The following is a 20,814-nucleotide window of genomic DNA, read 5'->3' as shown; positions in this document are numbered from 1 at the left end:
ATACTAGTCCATTCTTGCTGGTTCATGTCCTGGGTGTTCAATGTTTTCATTTTATTTTATCCAAAGCAGTTTCTTTCCCTTTAAAAAAAATAGTTAGGTTGAAAATAGCGTATTTAGATGTTTATATATTTTTCTCTTTGAGAAAATAGAAATCTAAACCAGAGCAAGCAAGAACTTTGGAAAACATTCTGCATGATGCCTGCACTAAACGTCCCTTCCTTTTCCTCCTCAAAACACACCCTTGGGCCAACATGGCTTTACAGTGTGTTTGTCCTGAGAGTACCTTTCTGTGACTCAGACTATGAAGCTTTTACTGCATCTCTAGGGAAATACAAAGTCTATGAGATCTCCCTATTTCCTTATTGTATAGGGTAAATTTTTTTTAGGACATATATTTTATTTTTCTTGATCAGGTAACTCAGTTGACAACATTATTTCTTATATTTCATCACTTGAAATCACAATTTCACTTTGCTGTGTGATTCATCTACACAGTTCTACAGTTATTTGTTGTTATCTGGAATATAAAAGGGGCTTCCCTGTGTGGCTCAGATGGTAAAAAATCCACCTATAATTCAGGAGACTCACTCAGGTTCGATCCCTGAGTTGGAAAGATCCCAAAAGCATTGGTTTCTCAAGTTTCTGTTATCTTAACCCCAAATAAACCAGGTTCTATTTTTGGATTAGGAAAAAAGAAGCATATATACTACCATTTATAATAGCAGTATACCTCCTATCTGTTTTAAGCTATTATTTCTTTGACATATGAGAAATTGTGCAGCCCATTGGCTATGAACCTCGATAGAAAGATGAGAGAAGGCAATTTCTCCTTAGGGAATTTATACTATTTTTGGTCTTTGACTCTAGCCTTTAATTGGGAAAGAAACAAACCTGTAATGATCTCATTCCTACACTTCTGTAATACAGCAAGGTATTTCTGTCTGTTCGTGGACAACGTATGGGTAGTATTTAATACAGGAATGGTAGTGGGGTAGTTGCTAAGTCATGTCCAACTCTTGTGACCCAATGGACTGTAGTCCACTAGGCTCCTCTGTCCATGGGATTCTCCAGGCAAGACTACTGGAGTGGGTTGCCATTTCCTTCTCCAGGGGATCTTCCTGACCCAGGGATTGAACCTGGGTCTCCTGTGTTGCAAGCAGATTCATGGCCATGAGGGAAGCCCAATACAGGAATAGGAAGGAGAAAAAAAAAAAGTATTTGTTGAACTGCTTAGTACCTGTGAAAAAGCAGATATGTGAAACCGTCATAAAAAGAGCTCTTATTCTGTTCTTATTGGAGTTGTTTTGATTACCTACTGTGTGCCAGGCACTGTGCTCTACGTTACTTCACAAGTATCATTTTTTTGTTGTTGGAGCCATGACTTTATTGTCCACAGGATGGAAAGAGACCATTTGTCTGTTTCCCATGCTGACTTAAAAAAAAAAAAGACAGAATAGAAGACTGTTGTCTTTAAAGTTAAAGGGGAAAATAAATGGCATAGGGAAAATAATGTACTTTAAAATGAGACCAAAGAGTTACCTTAGGGTGCTAATTTTCATGCTGCTGATTGGTAATTCAAATGTAGAAAAACCTGAGCAGCCATAGATCACTTTCAGTTCAGTTCAGTCACTCAGTTGTGTCTGACTCTTTGCAACCCCATGGACTGACTGCAGCACGCCAACCTTCCCTGTTCATCTCTCCCGGAGCTTACTCAAAACTCATATCCATCAAGTCGGTGATGCCATCCAACCATCTCATCCTCTGTCTTCCCCTTTTCCTCCCACCTTCAGTCTTTCCCAGCATCAGGGTCTTTTCTAAAGAGTCAGCTCTTTGCATCAGGTGGCCAAGTATTGGAGTTTCAGCTTCAGCATCAGTCCTTTCAATGAATATTCAGGACTGATTTCCTTTAGAATTGACTGGTTGGATCTCCTTGCAGTCCAAGGGACTCTCAAGAGTCTTCTCCAACACCACAGTCCAAAAGCATCAATTCTTCGGCACTCAGCTTTCTTTATAGTCCAACTCTCACATCCATACATGACTACTGGAAAAACCATAGCTTTGACTAGATGGACCTTGGTTGAAGAAGTAATGTCTCTACTTTTTAATATGCTGTCTAGGTTAGTCATAGCTTTTCTTCCAAGGAGTAAGCGTCTTTTAATTTCATGGCTGCAGTCACCATCTGCAGTGATTTAGGAGCCCCCCAAAATAAAGTCTCTCACTGTTTCCATTGTTTCCCCACGTTTGCCATGAAGTGATGGGACCAGATGCCATGATCTTCGTTTTCTGAATGTTGAGCTTTAAGCCAATTTTTTCACTCTCCTCTTTCACTTTCATCAAGAGGCTCTTTAGTTCTTCTTCACTCTCTGCCATTAGTGGTGTCATCTGCATATCTGAGGTTATTGATATTTCTCCCAGCAATCTTGATTCCAGCTTGTGCTGCATCCAGCCCGGCATTTCGCATGATGTACTCTGCATATACCAGCCTTGATGTACTCCTTTCCTGATTTGGATTGGGAATAGATCACTTAGGTTTAGTCAAAAGTTTCCTACATTTTTCACTCATCAAGCGGATTCCCTTGATCTTTATCAGCTTCCAGGTTTTTGTCTGTGTTTTGGTGGGCTCCTTCTCGGCTCTTCCAAAACAGAATGGCACTTTGGGGAGGTCAGCCCCCACAACGAGAGGCATAGCAGACAAGACAGATCCTAAAGGAAGTTATCTCCAGACATAGATGCTTCCCCTAAGATACACTGTCTTGGGAACATGATCTGAAAAAACAGCCTTGGAATAAGGTACTTCCCACAGAAATGTTGTCAAGGTGGCAAACTGAAAGTAGAAGAAATGCTGAACTTCTGTGGCAAACACCGTTTAAATCTTTTTTCATACTTTTGGTGGTATGTTCTTTTTGAAAATGAGGGACAGGCTTGGTTAGAGAGAACCTAACATTTCTTTCTGCCCTTAGTTTGAAGTCTAACCAATACTGGTGGAACTTATCCCTTGTTCCCTAAGAACTTCTCAAGTTTCCTTCCAGGAAGAAGTATTCTCTCCCCTGAACTTCCAAGAACAGATTTCATGTCACTGAAAGCTAATTGAAGTTTCTAACTTTTAGACTCCCAAGATGAGGGTAGTGACTCTTTCCAGAGACCTGTCAACCATAACACGGAAATATCCTTTTGTTCCCGTGCTTGATCTGGGGAATAAAAATGGATTTTATTTTTATTATTTCCTTTCAAAAAGTAGAAACTTTAAAACATGCAGAAGTCTTATTTTTATCAAGTTCATTGGAATGAAACTGTTTCCCTTGTATCTTGATGATTACTCCAGCTTCTTGATTAGCATCCTGGCTGCAATATTTGTTGCAGGTTCTCCTTTCTTTCTGGCTTAGCATTCGCTGCTGGTGGTGGTTTAGTCTCTCAGTCGTGTCTGACTCTTGCGACCCCATGGACTGTAGCCTGCCAGGCTCCTCTGTCTATGGGATTCTCCAGCAAGAATACTGGAGTGGATTGCCATTTCCTTCTCCAGGGGATCTTCCTGACCCAGGAATCAAAGCTGGGTCTCCTGAATTGCAGCCAGTTTCCTTATTGACTGAGCTATGCATTCATTTAGGACGTTCTAAAAGAATATAGCCATCCCCCAGAGTGCTCTCATTTATTACATTATGCTAGTGATAAATGGAATTAATTTATTTTCTTCTGCTTTTTAATTAACCTAAAACTTATGTTTTTTTCCTATGAAACATTGCTACACAGTGAAATTTTCATTAATCATCAGCTGGTACCCCAGAATGTCAGCCAGAATAGAAAGAGAAGGAATGGCTCTCTCTCTCTCTCTCTCTCTGTTTTTGAGGGTAGGGGTGAAATAGAATAGTTTTATTGCTTTGCCAGGCAAAGGGGGCCACAAGGGCAAATGCCTTTAAGACTCTGAGCCTTTCTTCCAGTATTAACACTGTTAACTTCTAATACGCATAATGGGAGCGTGGGTCACTCTATGTAGAATCTGTATGTTGCCTTAGGATAAAAGTCACCCAGACGTTTTTGAATATGCTGATAATCTTTTCACTGATTCTGTAAGAAGCCACTCCACTTGCTCATCAGATATTATTATAAAGAACAAGGGGTTACAAAGAGGCCTATCACACTGTAGCTTTTATGTATCCTACCGTCTTCTAGAATTTTCAATGTAAAATTAATGAGAACATAGAGTATTCAAGGTTTTTTGTTTTAAATATATTTTATAGAGCAGTTTTAGAGTCACAGCAAAATCAATGTGATATTTTAACTTTAAAATTCTACTTATACAAAAATAACTTCATTGAGATATTATACACACATAAAATTTACCTTTTTAACTTATACAATTCTGTGTTTTTCAGTATGTTCATGGAGTTATGTAACCATCACCACTCTAAGTTCAGAATTAAGATTTACTTTTAAATGATGAAAGCAAAATGCCATTTAAAAATTTTAAAGAAAAGGAGAAAAATATCCTTCAAACTCCCCGTTCTAACCAAATTCTTGTCATTCTTGGTGCATTTTATTTTAGATTTTTTAAGCATTGAGATATTTTTATGACTAATGATGAGAGTGTTCTATGTCATTATTTAAAAATTTGAGAGTAGATGGCTTTGTCTCTTTAAGCTCCTCCCAGTGTGATGAAGTGTGCTGTGATTTTTACTGTGGTGTGTGGACATGAAATTATTCAAGTGAAGAAATAACTTCATGGCTGTGTATCCTGTGGTGTGATGCTGTTTCTCTTGGTATTTCAGCATTTCCAGTGCACTGTTAAGCTTTAGACTTTTGATCACTAATAGTGAATGGGTGTCTTTTATTCCTACGGTATGAAAACATTAGAAGCTGGAATGTCCTTAGATGATGGTGTCTCCTTAAACTCAGGGCAGATTTGGTATTGAGCATTGTAAAGGAGTGATTTCAGCAAGCATCAAAGAGAGGACTGGACAGTAAGTATGTAAGAGTGAACAATAGGAAAAAGACAGTAAAACATTCATAGTGGATTTAAACACGTTTACAGAAGTTACAGAAGTGGCACAAAATATATGAAAACATGTTCTGAGGTTATGAATGAAAATCTTTTTTCTGGAATCAGATTAAGAACGATTGAAAAAAAATGGATAACTATAAATGGAAAGGAAGTACTTGTACTATGAGAGTATAATCGTTTAACCTTTTAAGAGGCTAATTTGATAGCATTTATTAAGATTTAGAATAACTCATCTTTAATTGGAGAATAGCACTCTTAAGAATTTTGCACAAGTAATATCACTGTATATAAAAATACATGTATATAGATGTTCATTGAAGCCATAATTCAATAACAAGAAATTGGAAAGAACCTGTTACTTGGCAATAGGAAAATTGGCTAAATAAATTATGGTTCAGATAGCCAATAAAAAGGACAAGGTACATATATATGTATTGCCCAGTGCAGATGTGTATGTGAAAAAGTAGAAATATGATAATCCCTCTTTTATTTTTTAAAAAGTGCAATTATAGGTACGTCTGTTTATGTGTAGGAAAACAGGGGTGGGGGAATATTTTACTTTTTGTTTTATATGCTTTTTTTTCAATTGATTGGATTGCGAGTGATTTTTACTTTCTTGCCCATGTTTATTTTCTTCCCCTTTACCACCCCATGTTTCTCGAATCCAGAATTTGGAAAATTAAGTGACATTCTTAGAAGGCTCTTGCAAAGAATGCAATAATTTGAACCAAGCTGTCAAAATATTGCCGAGTAGAACTCCTTAAGGAACCAGCTTTAATGAATAGCTAACTGATTTCTAATTAGGATATTAGCAGTTTATATGGAAAAAGATGTTTCTAAAGTGGGTGGAAATAGTTTTCACTTAGGTTAAATCTTTTGAAGTAATTTTTATTTTTCTAATCATAAAAGTAAAATGTCATTAGAAGACACTTTGAAAAAAAATTTTTAAAGATAATAAAAATTACCTGTAATTCTTTCACCTAGAGATAATAATAGGCTAAGTCTTAAAACCTCATCTGTGCCATAAATTTGAAAGTTCAAAAAGATTTTATTTTCACAGTGAGAGTGAATCACCTTAATCACCTTGTCTAATTACTGAATTAGAGGGGGAATTCATACAATCTTATTGAATTTTCCTGAAATGTTTCCTATAGAAAATTAGCTTTGGTAATGTTCCACGTTATAGACAGAGTTAAAAGAGAAGGGTAGAAATGCTGGAAGGTGAAAAAGAAGGGAGCTCGAGGGATAGACAAGTGTGACAAGCAAATCCTATATTTTCACGTAATTAAAGGAGGGAGTAGAAGTGTCTGTGATCAAACCAGCCAGAAGAGAAATTTCCCTTTGTTTCTCCCCTCCTGCTGATGGTGCTGGCAGACAACCAATGTCACTGAGGAGCTAGTGAGAAGGGAAAGGCCCATCAGTGAGGAGGACTTGTATATTTGGCACGCGCGCCTGTGGTCAGTTGTGTCCAACTCCTGCAACGCCGTGGACTGTTGCCTTCCAGGCTCCTCTGTCCGTGGGATTATCCTGGCAAGAATAGTGCAGTGGGTTGCCATTTCCTCCTCCAGGGGATCTTCCCAATCCAGGGATCAAACCTGTGTCTCCTGCATCTCCTGCGTTGGCAGGCAGATACTTTACCACTGCGCCACCTGGGAAGCCCGGTGTTACTTGGTACCTGGAGGGTAATCGTCTGAGGGACTCGAATCCTCAGGATATACTTATACTTGTTGGGGGGAGACTGGATAACAGCGTTAACCACCCCAAGCCTCTCACCCCTGGTACTACTCCTTAAGTCTTCTGTTTGCCACCACAGACCCCGATTCCTCCCTGATAATTAGTCCATATGTCACAGGCACGTCTGGTCAGTGGCTTCGTGCAGTCCCTTCATCCCCTCACTCCCAAGGCCAGAATCATATATTGTGCTGTGCTACCAGAGGCTAGAGCCTTGAGTTCTTTCTAACTCCTCAGCATTTTACTAGGCCACCCTCACCTTAAGGATGGCCCATAAATTTTGTTGTCCAGTGCAAAACAAAAACGTGGGCCTCTTGTTCAAAAATTAAGAATTTTAAGTCAAAGCATTAGAACAAGTGGGGGCCTTTTGGAACTGCAGGGTGCAGCCCCACGAGGCTGGCTCTGCTCACCTTGGCCTCATCTCCTGAACAGAGGGCACATAGATAGTACCCCCATTCTGGCTCCTTTCCTTTTCTGAGTTCATTTTAGTACTTACTATCCACATGGGGCTATGGGTCTGCTGACCTTTGGGACAAACCTGTTCTTTGAGAAGGACAGGTATTGTGGGGGAAGAAAAACATTCTTTTTCCTACTGCCCTCTTTTGATTCTCCATCTGGGACTCTGTAGATTGTACTGACAAGGACGTATTAACAAGGGGAAAAGAAACAAACGTTTATTAACGTCTGCAAAACACTTACACATGGGCATACCCGGAGATGGATAGTTCCAAAGAATGGTTAGAGCTTGGGCTTATATAGCATCTTAGCAAGGGAACAGTGCATTTTTAGAGAAGTGATGAGACAAAGGACTTTGAGTTTCTAGGGGCAGTAAATTGATAGAAAGCAAATATATGGGTAACTAATGGATAATGAGTAAGAACTAGTTAGTAAGAGTTGTTATGTTGAATCTTCTGGAGCCATCTCTGGGTGAACACAGGTCTAAAGTCTCTGGAAGTTACCCTTGTTCTTCGTGGTAGAGAGTTAGAGGGAGGACACCTTTGTAAATTTATGTTCTGCTTTAGGCAAATGGAGGGGCTTCCCTGGTGGCCTAGACGGTAAAGAATTTGCCTGCCATGTTTGAGTCCCAGATTCGATCCCCGGGTTGGGAAGATCCCCTGGAGGAGGGCATGGCAACCCACTCCAGTATTCTTGCCTAGAGAGGCCCACGGACAGAGGAGCCTGGGGTTTCGAAGAGTCGGACCTGATTGAGTGACTAACACTTTCAGCAAGTAGAAGGAAGACAGAGAGCTTTCCTTCTATCTGCTTCTTCTCAGTTGCCTTCAGCTCAATATAATCCTCATGGTGAAGTGGATACATTGGGGTGGCATTTTCTGCTGCCTTGTAGTGTCCTTCCTGGGCAGATGGAACCCCATCTGACACCTTGAGTATATTTCAAAAAAGACTGCCCTTCCTGCAGACACGACTCTGTGCTGGGGCCCCTAGCTCAGCATTTTGTGAGTGGAGTGCAAGCTGGATTTCATTCACCTCCAGTGTGCTTGACTGGACATCCTCATACAGGGAACAGCCTGCATAATCCTATCCAGCCATTTGCCCAGGGCTAAATGCCCTTTCTCCTGAATTGTTCCTGTGTGCTTGCGTGCTCAGTTGCTCAGTTGTGTTCCACTCTGTGCGATCCCATGGACTGCAGCCCTCTAGGCTCCTCTGTCTGTGGGATTTCCCAGACAAGAATACTGGAGTGAATTGCCATTTCCTCCTCCAAGAAATCTTCCTGACCCAAGGGTCAAACTCATGTCTCCTGTGTCTCCTGCATTGGCAGGAGCATTCTTTACCACTAGCACCACCTGGGAAGCCCCACATAAAGATCCAAATCCTTTGACTTGAGGACTTAGGCGTCTTGGATTTGTACTCTAGGATATAACTCTTTGCCCTTTTTGCTAGTTGGTTTTGCTCACTTATTTTCAAAATTCCTTTTCTTACGAATAAAAGTCATATGTTATTGGGATCCACCTACTAAGAGTAGGCAAACAGATCCATTAGACTCTTTCTGTTCTAAGTTGGAGGGGTTTTCAGCCTCACTCTTAAGATGATATCTGTTTAAACAAAGAAAAGAAATGAATGAAGTATAAAAAGAGAAAGATGAATTGTTATAGTCTCTATAGTATTTTATGATTTATGGCTAGATTTGCTTGAGAGTAAGCCAGGGAAGGGTGAGGACTGAGGTGAGAGGAGAGAAGAACAAATGAAGTCATGTTCTTGAGAGGGTTGGGTTTTTTTTTTTTAATTTGTTTATTATTTATTTAGCTGTACCAGGTCTTAGTTGCGGCATGTATAAGCTTTAGTTGTGCAGAAATTGTAGTTTGGCATGTGAACTCTTAGTTGCAACATGTAGGTTGCTTGTAGAGCAGCAGAAGGGCTGTGCTGAGTTACTTCCAGACCATCCAGCCTGGTATTCAGATTGTAGTCATACCCAGGAATGGGACAGGCGAAAATCATCTAAAACACACTAAGCGCCCATGAACTTTTCTAAGCATTTTTATAACCTGTGTAAACATTATGACCTCCGGACACTATGTATGTGTATGTGTGTGAGCGTGTGTGTGAGCATGCATGTGTGAATGTGTTGGAGAGAGGACTGGAAACTAAAACTCCAGTACTTATTAAATAAAGTGAAAAAAAAATACTGTATTTGCTTGCTTGGATCCTCAAATCTATTTCTGATTTGTTTGCCATTTCTGATGGCAGAAATTCAGGCTCTATGATTTTGGAACAGATTTTGATACTCCTGTGGCTTGGTATTGTACTTATGAACTTAGAGATATTGTATATGAACAGATTTATAAACAAAGATTTGCCAACAAAGGTCCATCTACTCAAAGCTTTGGTTTTTCTAGTAGTCATGTGTGGATGTGAGAGTTGGACTGTAAAGAAAGCTGAGTGCTGAAGAATTGATGCTTTTGAACTATGGTGTTGGAGAAGACTCTTGAGAGTCCCTTGGACTGCAAGGAGATCCAACCAGTCCATCCTAAAGGAAATCAGTCCTGAAGATTCATTGGAAGGACTGAGGGTGAAGCTGAAACTCTAATACTTTGGCCACCTGATGCAAAGAACTGACTCATTGGAAAAGACCTTGATGCTGGGAAAGATTGAAGGCAGGAGGAGAAGGGGATGACAGAGGATGAGATGGTTGGATGGCATCACCGACTCTATGGATGTGAGTTTGAGTAAGCTCTGGGAGTGAGTGATGGACAGGGAAGCCCAGCGTGCTGCAGTCCATGGGGTCGCAAACAGTCAGACATGACTGAGCGACTGAACTGACTGATAAACAAAAATGTATGATATGTGTGCATAGGTTCTTGCTCATCTTTTCTCTAGGCAAACTCAGAATTTATAGGAATATGCTGTTCCTGCCATTAAAAGTTTGTAAGGCAGACTAGAAGAATATTTTCTTTGATTTTTATTTGAAAGCAGAACTTCTTTTTACTCTTCCATATTGTTTTGTTTCTGATAAAGGATTTGGATCACTAGGTTAGTGTAAATTGATATGTGCTTACTTTATCAGTTAGGATGTGAACTTGACCATGAAGACCAAGACACCAAATAACAGAAATATGATGGGAACATATTTCTTTCTCTTGTAACAGCTCAGGGGTAGATGGCCCAGGACAGTATGGTGGCCCTGCTCCATAAGGACATCTGGGACCTAAATTCCCTCTCCCTTGTTACTTGGCCATCCTTAGTGTGTGTTCCTCACCAAGATGGTCCAGGATCGTTTCCCACCGTGTGCACTTTCTTGGCACCAGAGTGGAGGAAGGGGAGGAAAATGGCCTGTGCCTTCCTTTTAGCACGCACCCTGGGAGTTTCCTACATCCCATGAGTCATACCTTAGCCATAAACTTCAAAGTGGATGGCTAGACACTCACAGAAAATGGTGGAGTTTAACCTTGTTGAAGAAAGGGAGAGTAGAAACGGGGGACAGCTACAGCGGTCAGTCTCCATCCCATTCATGTCTGAGATCATTCTGCCCATCACATATTAAAACCAGAGCTCTAAATGTTATATGACCTAATTGGCTCATTAAGAAGTTAGACACAAAATCTGACATGAATTGCAAATGGTTTCCATATCGGCAGTCAATTTTGATCATATGCCAGTGGCTGCCTGTGGCATGTTAAGAAGAACTGTGGTTCTGTATTTGTGCTGAACAGGAAAATAATTACATGATCAATAAGTGAGAAGTTATTCTCCTATCCTGGGCCCAAGATAGGATAATATGGTCATATGTTTGCTATCATCATCTTAATTCAGAGAAGAACTCTTGTAAAGTCATAGGTTTTTTTTGTTGGTAGCACTGTTAGAGAAGTTTTGTCTTTTCCTCAGTGAATCATTTCACTGCCACCAAGCAAGCATTTAATGGAGGATGGGGCTGGGGTTTTATATGTAATGAAAATACCACTGACTAGTGGAAAAGCAGGGTCTATTGAATGACCAATTGAAATAAAATTTTAGAACGCAGAAGAAAACCCAAAGGTACTAAGAAAGCCCACCATTGTGTGATTATATTCAGAAAAGAGTGAGAAACAGATTGCTAAGCATCAGTTAACTTTCTCCTTGCTCTGAACTTGTTTATATGACTGAGTTTGTAGTTTTCAGATTCTGTGTGTATACTGCCTTGTTTTGCTTTATCTATGTGTCTTCTCTCAACTAACCATGCGGTCTTGAGAAACAAGTCTACATGCAAGGTCTTACAGAGAGAGCGAGAGATATTTGTTCATTGCAAGATTGAAACCATGCATGGTGTTCTAGTTTGCAGTGCTTCTGTGTATTCAAGGAGTTTGCTCACTGCGTAAGCATTACTACCTCTGTTTGTCTTCCGGATGCTGAGGTTGATGGTGACTAAGTGAATTGTACCATTCTTCCGGTAGTTCTAAATGCGTTATTGATTAGTAGCAGAATTGACTAGCATAAATGGCAGCTGAGGGTTTTCTTCCTCTCTTCTACCTTGTGCTGTTGTGGCAGGAGAAGTGAAAGGCAATTTTCAAGGCTCTCCAAGCTGCATGATAAATAATTGTTGGATAAATTAATATCCTCCTCTAGATGAGCGCAAAGCAAGGGGTCAGGTCCGGCTGCCCTGATTGTGATTTCCCTGTGCAGCCCACTGGTGGGAGTCGCCTACCGTTTGGTTCAGGTCCCAGCTCCTCCCTTACTTGTCTGTAACTGGGGGTGAGTCATGGCAACCTTGTTGTAAAAGAGAGATGCCTTTGCCACCAGATGTCTTAAAGTGCCTCTGACTCCTGGAACGAAGCCCCTCTGGAAGCAGGAAGCATTGTTGTCGCAGTAAATGGGCTCTTTGCATGATAACTGCCTCGTCTTCCCCTCTCCCCTCACCCAGATTTCCTGCTGAGGTAAGGAATGTGGAATGGGTTTGTGTGTTTCTCTTCAGCTTTCAGTTCCTTTTGTGTATGTCTGGCCTTGTAAATGTAGTGAATAAATACTATAATTATAACCCTTTTTGACAGCTCTGTAATTTAATTGTAATTCACTCTGAGCATCTTTTAAAGACAATGATGTGTATTGAAGATGCAGCTGTTCCGATCTCATCTGCTAAACTGACAGGAATCGTTGGAATCATTGTCCCAGCAATTGTGGAAACTTCCAATCTATTCAAGGCCAAATATAGGAATATACTGTGTGTGTGACTGTGTGTGTGTGTGTGTGTGTGTGTGAGACCACTTTCTGTACTCTAGTTTGGCAAAAGTAGCTGTGTGATATTTACAGAGAAGTGTCATTTAAAATTTGCCTTTACATAAATATGTGAATTACATATTATAAAGTGGAAAAACCCTTGGATTTATTTTGTGCAATAAGCTGAGCAGTACACCTCTGTTAACATTCCTCTGCCAACCTGAAGTTGATTCCCGCCATCATTGGCAGGTGGTCATTGGAAACCTTGTTGTTGTTAATCGCTCACTCACGTCCAACTGTTTGTGACCCCATGAACTGCAGCACACCAGGCTTCCCTGTCCTTCAGTGTTTCCCAGAGTTTGCTCAGACTCTCATCCATTGAGTCGATGATGCCTTTCAACCATCTCATCCTGTGTTGTCCCCTTCTCCTCCTGCCCTCAATCATTCCCAGCTCAAGGTCTTTTCCAATGAGTTGGCTCTTCACATCAGGTGGCCAAAGTATTGGAGCTTCAGATGCAGCGTCAGTCCTTCCAATGAATGTTCAGGGTTGATTTTCTTTAGGATTGACTGGTTTGATCTCCTTGCAGTCCAAGGGACTCTCAAGAATCTTCTCTAGCACCACAGTTTGAAAGCATCAATTTGTCGGCACTCGGCCTCGGTCATAAAATGTTGTATTATTTCCTAGGGCTGCCATAACAAATTATCATAGACTGGCTGGCTTAAATAGCAGAAATTGATTGTTCTGTTCTCTGTGTCCTGGAGGCTGGAAGTCCAGAATCAGTGTGTTGGCAGAGTGCTGTCAGAAAGGATACGTTTATTCCTCTCTCGAAGCTTCTGGTACTTTAGGTGTTCCTTGGCTTGTACATGATGTTCTCTCTGCGTCTTCACACCATCTTTCCTCTATGTGCATCTCTGTCCAAACCTTCCCTGTTTATAAGGACACCAGTCATAGAATGAGGGCCCACCCCACAGACCTCACTTTAACTTGATTACTTCTGTAAAGACCTTCTCTCTAAATAAGGTCACATTCTAAGGCACTAGGGGTTAGGATTCAACATATGTTTTCTGAAAGGGACAGCATTCAGCTCATAAGAGGTGTCTACTTGAATATTCAAAAATTTTCTTCTGACAATAGCTACAAATAATTTGTGCCCTGAAGACTTTTGGATGATTGCAGGAAGCCTCTCAAAATATTACTTATTTTATATTGATATTATTCCTTTTATTTATTTTGGGCTATGTGTGTGTGCTGAGTCACTGCAGTCTTGTCTGACTCTTTGTGACCCTATGGACTATAGCCCTACAGGCTCCTCTGTCCATGGAATTTTCCTGGCATGGATACTGGAGTGGGTTGCCATGCCTTCCTCCAGGGGATCATCCCAATCCAGGGATCAAACTCGCATCTGCTGTGTCTCCAGCATTGCAGGCAGATTCTTAACCACTGAACCACTGGGGAGGCCCCTTGGGCTATACTACAGGGCATTTAAAGCTACCATCTTCCATTGGAAAAGACACTGATGCTGGGAAAGGCAGGAGGAGAAGGGTACGACAGAGGATGAGATGGTTGGATGGCATCACCGACTGGATGGAGATGTGTTTGAGCAAGCTTTGGGAGATGGTGAAGATCAGGGAAACCTGGCATGCTGCAGTCCATGGGGTCGCAAAGAGCTGGACAGGACTGAGCGACTGAACAACAGCAACCGTTTGGCCAAGTAGTTGCAGTGGAGCCTGACTGCCTTTTGACTTTCATTGCCCTGAATATAATTTATGAATATAAGATGTTGTGAAAGAATTGATAATATCAGATTGTCTCAGCACCTTCTAATCGGTAGGGAAATTGAAGATGAGTTCCTCCAATTAAAACCAAATAACATGGGTCTTTTCCCAACCCTAGTTCTCCTCTTGCCCACCACTTCTACTTCCTGTTACAGAGGTATTTGAATATAATTCAGGAAGATGTTTCTAGTATCAGGAGACTCCTTCATTTGAAGATTCTGGTGGGCTTGATCACAGTTTGTTATGAAACAGAAATTTGAATATAATATCTAAGATTAAGGAAATGAAATGGAACAGATGAAGATAGCTTGATGTGATAGAAATAATGGTCAGCTGGGTATTAGGAGATCAGATTATGGTCAAGATTCTGCAGTTAGCTAATGTGACCTTGGAGGAGCAAATTCACCTGTTTACTGTCTCTACACTGTGGGCATTGGGTCATTAAGTGACCTTCCAGCTCAAGTCCTGTGATTTCAGGGTCACTGCTGCATAAGTAAATGCAGGTAGATAGGAATGATTTCAGTCAGTGCCCAAACGTGGTGCTTGGCAAGATCTTAAAAGGTGTTGTTAGAGATTCCATATAATTTGTGAAACAGATAAATGATTATCAGGTGCACTGAGGCTTACACTGCAAGGAGGTAAAATAAGGAAATGAATTGGGGAAATTCGGTTGTAAGAAATATGAGAAAGGAGATCAAAGGATTCTATCTGAGTGAAAGCTTTCAGAAGCCCTCCCTTGGCTGTGGTTGGCAGGCACCTGTCAGAAGGGCCTCCTCAACTCTAGCAGCCACACCTGTGTCTTTATTACCACTCAGGTGTATTTCTGAAGCCAAATATTTACTTTCTCTGAATCTCAAATATCCTGAACATGCTAGAGAAAGTTCTCAGATTGCAGGCTTTCTTTGGTTTCTGGGAGATTAGCTCAGGAGTCTCGTTAGGACAACTTGTGATTTCCAGCCTCTGCTCTTGTGACCAATTTTTGGCCCTCATCCAAACGAGCTCTTTGGACTTCACTCTGCTCCCTAAGAAATGAGGCAGTGGGGTTTTAGTGTTGTGCCTAAGGGAAACTTGCCTTTCTTTGAAGGAGTGCATAGTCTACTGGAGCCTGTTGGAAGAGGGACCCAAGCCTCGCTTCAGTTCTCGGTGTGCTGTATGAATAATACAGGATGTTGATTTCAGGACCATCTGCAATGAGGATAGGCTGATAAATTCATTTTGGTGGCCTAATCATTTTTTTTGCAAGCGTGGCTTTTGATTTTTTTAAAAAATTTTCTTCTTTGAGCTTACGACCCTTGAAGGAGTTGGATTGCCTGTAAGGCATGATTATTCATTTATTAAATACCGACTAGAAGAAACAATAATTATGGCATGCTGTGACACATGCTGTATTAGAGGTTTGAACAAAGGACTCTGTGAGCCTAGTGAGAGGGGGAAATTAGTGGAAAGGGAACTCCTGCTTGGAGAAAGGGAGGGCAGGCTTCTTAAAGGATGTAGCATTTTAGCTGGGTCTCAAAGGGTGGATAGAAAGTAAATAATATCCAGAAGGAAAGGCAGATGGGTAACCATGACCAAGAAAAATGTGCTTGATGTGTTCAGAATCTAGCCAGTAATCCAGTGTGCTGCTTTTGAGGGTCTGTAGTGAGGCGGGATGGGACAGACCTCTGGAAAGGGAGTAGGTTAAGGCTAGATTATGAAAGATGTCAATGTTGTGCCATGCTGGGAGCTGAGCTTGCTCCTGTAGGGTAAGAGAGATACTGAAAGTTTTTAAACATGATCATATCTGCATTTTAGAATATCATCCTGACAGCCACATGTGGTATGGACTGGAAGGCCCAAAATCAGTCAGGAGAATGAATTTGGAAACGATTGCAATACCCCATTGAGAAAAGCAAGGCACAGTCCCTTGGTTCAGGTGTTTATTTTTTCTTGTCTGCTGTTAACCGCTACAAGGGCTTCTACTCAGGATTTAAGAGCTGAGGCTTTTTCTTTTTTTTAAGTTCATTGGGTTTTTAATTTCTTTTAATTTTAAAACAGGTAATGAATTTACATATGTCGAAAACACCAAAGTTTAAAAACTATAAAGTGAATTCTTCTTCCCATCCCATTTCTCATTTTCTCCCGCCCCAAGGTATCACTGTTTTTAGTTTTATGTGACTCTAGAGATTTTTTAATGTATATACAAGAAGATTCTATTCTATACTCTTTTATACCTTGTAATGAATATGGTTGCCAGGCACATGATTCTTGCTGTTTTCACTGGAGTTTTGCCCCATGGGTATCCTGGAGAGTCTCCCACAGTCTGGTTTTGCTGATTGCATCCCTGCAGTGGAGTTTATATGTCCCTCTGTCCTCTGTGTTTTTTTATAAATTAGTAGTTTGATCAAAGTGCTATCAGATTTAGATTAGATTTTTTTTTTCCAAGACTGTTTCATAGGTGGTGTGTTCTTCCAACAGAGGCAGACAATACCAGGTTGTCTCTTTTTTTGTTGCTTTTACTGTTTCATTTTTTAATATTTTCATCTTTGCCCCACTTGGAGTTTTTTTTTTTAGTGAATAGTGTGAGTATGGTTCCAGCTTTATCCTTTTCCAGTTGGCTATCCAGTAATTCCAACAACATTTATAGAATAAGCTGTCTTTCTCCTCTGATTTAAGATGCCACGTGTATTATATATTGAATTCCCAAATGTATTTGGGTCTATTTTATGAGTTTCTATTCTGTTCTATTGATCTATGTATTCATGCAATCTTTTCGTTTTTTAAAGTTTTTTTTCCCCCTATGTGGACCATGTTAAAAGACTTTATTTAATTTGTCAGAATACTGCTTCTGTTTTATGTTTCAGTTTTTTGGCCATGAAGCATGTGGGATCTTAGCTCCCCAACCAAAGGGCAAACCTATACCCTTTGCATTGGAAAGTGAAGTCTTAACTACTGGGCCTCCAAAGAAGTCTCCATGCAGTTGTTTCATACTGTCTTAATTATTCTTCTTGTTGTTCAGTCGCTAAGTTGTATCTTCATGGACTGTAGCATGCCAAACTCCTCTGTCCTCCACTGTCTCCTAGAGTTTGCTCAAATTCATATTCACTGAGTCACTGATGCTATCTAACCATCTCATCCTCTGTCACCCCCTTCTCCTTTTGCCTTCAATCTTTCCCAGCATCGGGGTCTTTTCCAGTGAGTCAGCTCTTGGCATCAGGTGGCCAAAGTATTGGAGTTTCAGCTTCAGCATCAGTCCTTCCAATGAATATTCAGGGTTGATTTCCTTCAGGATCGACTGGTTTGATCTCCTTGCAGTTGGGGAGACTCTCAAGAATCTTCTCCAGCACCACAGTATGAAAGCATTAATTCTTTGGTGCTCAGCCTTCTCTATAGGCCAGCTCTCACATCTATACATGACCTACTGGAAAAACCATAACTTTGACTGTATGGACCCCTGCCGGGGTCCCAGTGATGTTTCTGCTTTACAGTACACTGTCTAGGTTTGTCATAGCTTTCCTTCCAAGGAGCAAGCGTCTTTTAATTTCATGGCTGCTGTCACCATCCGCAGTGATTTGGGAGCCCAAAAAAATAAAATCTGTCACTGCTTCTACTTTTTCCTCTTCTATTTGCCATGAAGTGATGGGACCGGATGCCATGATCTTATAGTTTCTTGAGTGTTGAGTTTCAAGCCAGCTTTTTCACTCCCCTGTTTTACCCTCATCAAGAGGCTCTTTAGTGTTAGTGTTAGTTCCTCTACACTTTCTGCTGTTAGAGTGGTGTCATCTGCGTATTTGAGGTTGTTGATATTTCTCTGGCAATCTTGATTCCTGCTTGTGATTAATCCCAGCCTGGCATTTCGCATGCTATACTCTGCATACTTAATTATTGAAGGTCTATAAAGCATCTTATTGTCTGGTAGAGCTAGTTTCCCCTTGTTAGTCTTCTTTCTCAGAGCATTGCTCGTTATTCTTTCTTACTGGGATTGCCTTTGACTTGTAGGTTAAGTTTAGGAGAATGATATCTTCATGATGTCAGGTTTTCTTGCCCATGATCATGGTATGCCTTTCTGTTTGATCACTTGTCTGGCCCTTGGAAATGTCTTGACATTTTCCTTTTTCAATCCCTTCACATCCTTATTAAATTTATTTTGTTGTTTTGACATTATAATTGAGGACTTTTCATCCATTCTATCTGCTCTGTGTTCTCATTGATCCTTACTCCATCAGACTTAGAAATTCTCTTCTGTTTTAGTAGTTTTCGGTTGCTTTTCTTGGGTTTTTCATCATATCGTCTGCAAATAATGTGATTTACCTTATTCTACTCCACTCTTTTATTTATCCAACTCCTTTCTATTGTGTTGGCTAAACCTTTCACTTGTTTAGCTGCTAGTGCTGCTTTACTGCAAATTTGCTTTGGATTAAATCCCACTTTTCCAGCACTACCTGGCAGCACATGACAGAGCTGCCTCCTTTGCCTGGAGCTGCTTGCCAGGTATGATCAACTGGTATCAGATCTAGGGAGAGTTGGGTGTCAGAGGATACAAGCACTAGGCTGAGTCTCTCCGTCTAAACAGTAGGCTCTTCACACCCTTATCTTTTTTTTTTAAGGGAAATAGGTAAATAGCTCTTCATTTGTGATCTTCTCTCAACACTGTAATTTTTTGAATAGACCTCTTGATTGAATCTTCCCCTTCTATGCTAGATTGTCTTTTCTTTTGCCTCTATTTCTCTCTGCCTGTGTGTGTGTGCTAAGTTGCTTCAGTTTGTGTCTGACTCTTTGCAACCCTATCAGCTGTAGCCCGCCAGGCTCCTCTGTCCATGGGGATTCTCCAGACAAGAATACTGGAGTGGGTTGCCATGCCCTTCTCCAGGGGATCTTCCTGACCCAGGGATCGAATCCATGTCTCTTACATCTCCTGCATTGCAGGCAGATTTTCTACCACTAGCGCAATATGGGCAGCCCCTTCCCTCTGCTTCCCTGGACCCTTTTCCTCACCTCTCTTTTGTTTCTCTCTTCTATTTTTCTCTTTCCCCAGTTCTCCATTATTCTCTGTATTATATTTGATTTTGAGTCTTGGGGTAGTTGAATTCTTCTTATAAAAAAAAATCTTATAGCTAGACTTAACATGCTTTATTGGGTACCAATATTTAGGACTTTTATCTTTGTCATTGTGAAGCTGAGGCAGGATGACAGGTTAGAGCGGCAGGAGCCTCGTGTTGGAGACTCCCTAATGTCTCTTGGATCTTTAGGAAGTGATTCAAGATTGTTTTAAAATGATTCTTTGAGATATTACTGTGTAGTACAGAGGAACCTCAATTTTTTAAGATAAAATCTATTCTTGGAAATGCATCTTAAAGCTCTTGTTGTGGGTTAAAATCCTGACCATGAAAAGCAAGTGTTCTGACTGCTCATGAAGTTTCTCAGTATCCAGTTAGCCATGGACGTACAAGGAGCGTCAGGTCAGCCTTGCTGCTGGGTCTACTTTCACCGTGTGCTTAGTTTCAGTGTTGGGTCCCTACCTTGGAGCCCTCCTGGCACTCTGGTTCCCCTAAGACTGACATGCTGCCGTATCCTCTAACCCCAGTCACTGCAGTGATGGTGTCCTCCTACAACATTAGGCACTTTATTGAAACAAAACCAAGATAATCAACTTTTGTTGTTGAGTGCCCATCCTGTGCCAGACCCTGGTACATGTCCATGAATCAAAGCATATGGTACCTCCCTTGGTTGCCAAAGTGCTGTGCTATGTGTGGATTACCAGTGGAGAAACAGCTCAAACACAATTTTAAGAATCCACAGTAAGACGTCATTGAACCTGTACCCTGATGCTTCTTTGTTAATACAAATGTCACCTCCTGGTCATTATTATAAACTTCAGTTCTAAAAGAATGGTATGCTATTTTCTAAATAAAAAGAAGCTTGCCCTTTCATAAACTCAGCTAGGGAAAGGCACGTGCCAGAATTCAGGAGCTCCTTTTCCCTCCATTGCTTCCTTGGATATCTCCGCTGTGCGCTTTCTGTCCAGCTGTGTTATTCCCTCTCTCCAGTCCTCAGGTCCTTTATTGATGGAGAAACAAGTGACAGGATAAAACTTGGAGCCAATGTAGTAATAAAAATTAATATAGCAATGAAAAGATTTCTTGGACAACAAAGAAAGGCATGCCCTCATGTTTGCCCCTGCTCTGCGGGGCTTCCTGCTTTTTATTTCTTTGTGTCTTTTATCTTCCTTTTAAAGCTGAAAATAGTCCACTTCCCCTCCCATCTGTTCACCACATTAATTGCTCTGGGCTGGTAGGAGTTTCTTCAATATCGGTCTTCTTCCTGCTGTTGATTTTAAGTCCATTACATAACCCCAGCTGATTTATTGTTTAACTTCTCAATCTTCCTCTTATTGGTATTGGGACATGTCCTTGATGCCACTGAGCAGTTAGGTTTGGAGACTGAAATGGTCCCTAGTTTCTTTATAAAAAGCACGTGTAAACTTTTTGTATATATTTCACCTTGGGTGGTGATCTGGCCCTTTCCAATTGAATAGCAAGTGTATATCAATTGTTTGATTAGAAAAGATATTCTGAGTACTGCCGTCTGTCTATGCTGGCCTGGATGGGAGACATGGAGATGTAAGACATTGCTTCTATAATTGGAGAGTGTAGAGTCTACTTGAGATGCAATCTTAAGTTGCTCAGTTGTGT

At 40.8% G+C, this 20,814-nt stretch overlaps 1 protein-coding gene across 10 annotated transcripts in view; it reads left to right on the top strand.

Moving 5' to 3' along the window:
• CRACD (capping protein inhibiting regulator of actin dynamics) overlaps nucleotides 1-20,814 on the top strand; it is a 279,409-nt gene that overhangs the window by 168,449 nt on the left and 90,146 nt on the right. Inside the window, exon 1 of one of the 10 annotated variants that reach the window (XM_086405658.1) lies at nucleotides 11,964-12,090. The exons of the other annotated variants lie outside the window; for them this stretch is intronic. The gene's annotated coding sequence lies outside the window, so the exon portion shown is untranslated. Of the gene's footprint in view, nucleotides 1-11,963; nucleotides 12,091-20,814 lie in introns of those variants that run through there. 10 annotated transcript variants of the gene reach the window in all.

Source organism: Bos grunniens, chromosome 6, assembly GCF_055505025.1.
Source record: "Bos grunniens cultivar Pamir isolate PY7600 chromosome 6, Bosgru_T2T1.0, whole genome shotgun sequence".
Classification (NCBI taxonomy): domain Eukaryota; kingdom Metazoa; phylum Chordata; class Mammalia; order Artiodactyla; family Bovidae; genus Bos; species Bos grunniens.
Note: the sequence above shows the minus strand (reverse complement) of the source record. Positions and strands in the feature narration are given on the sequence as shown.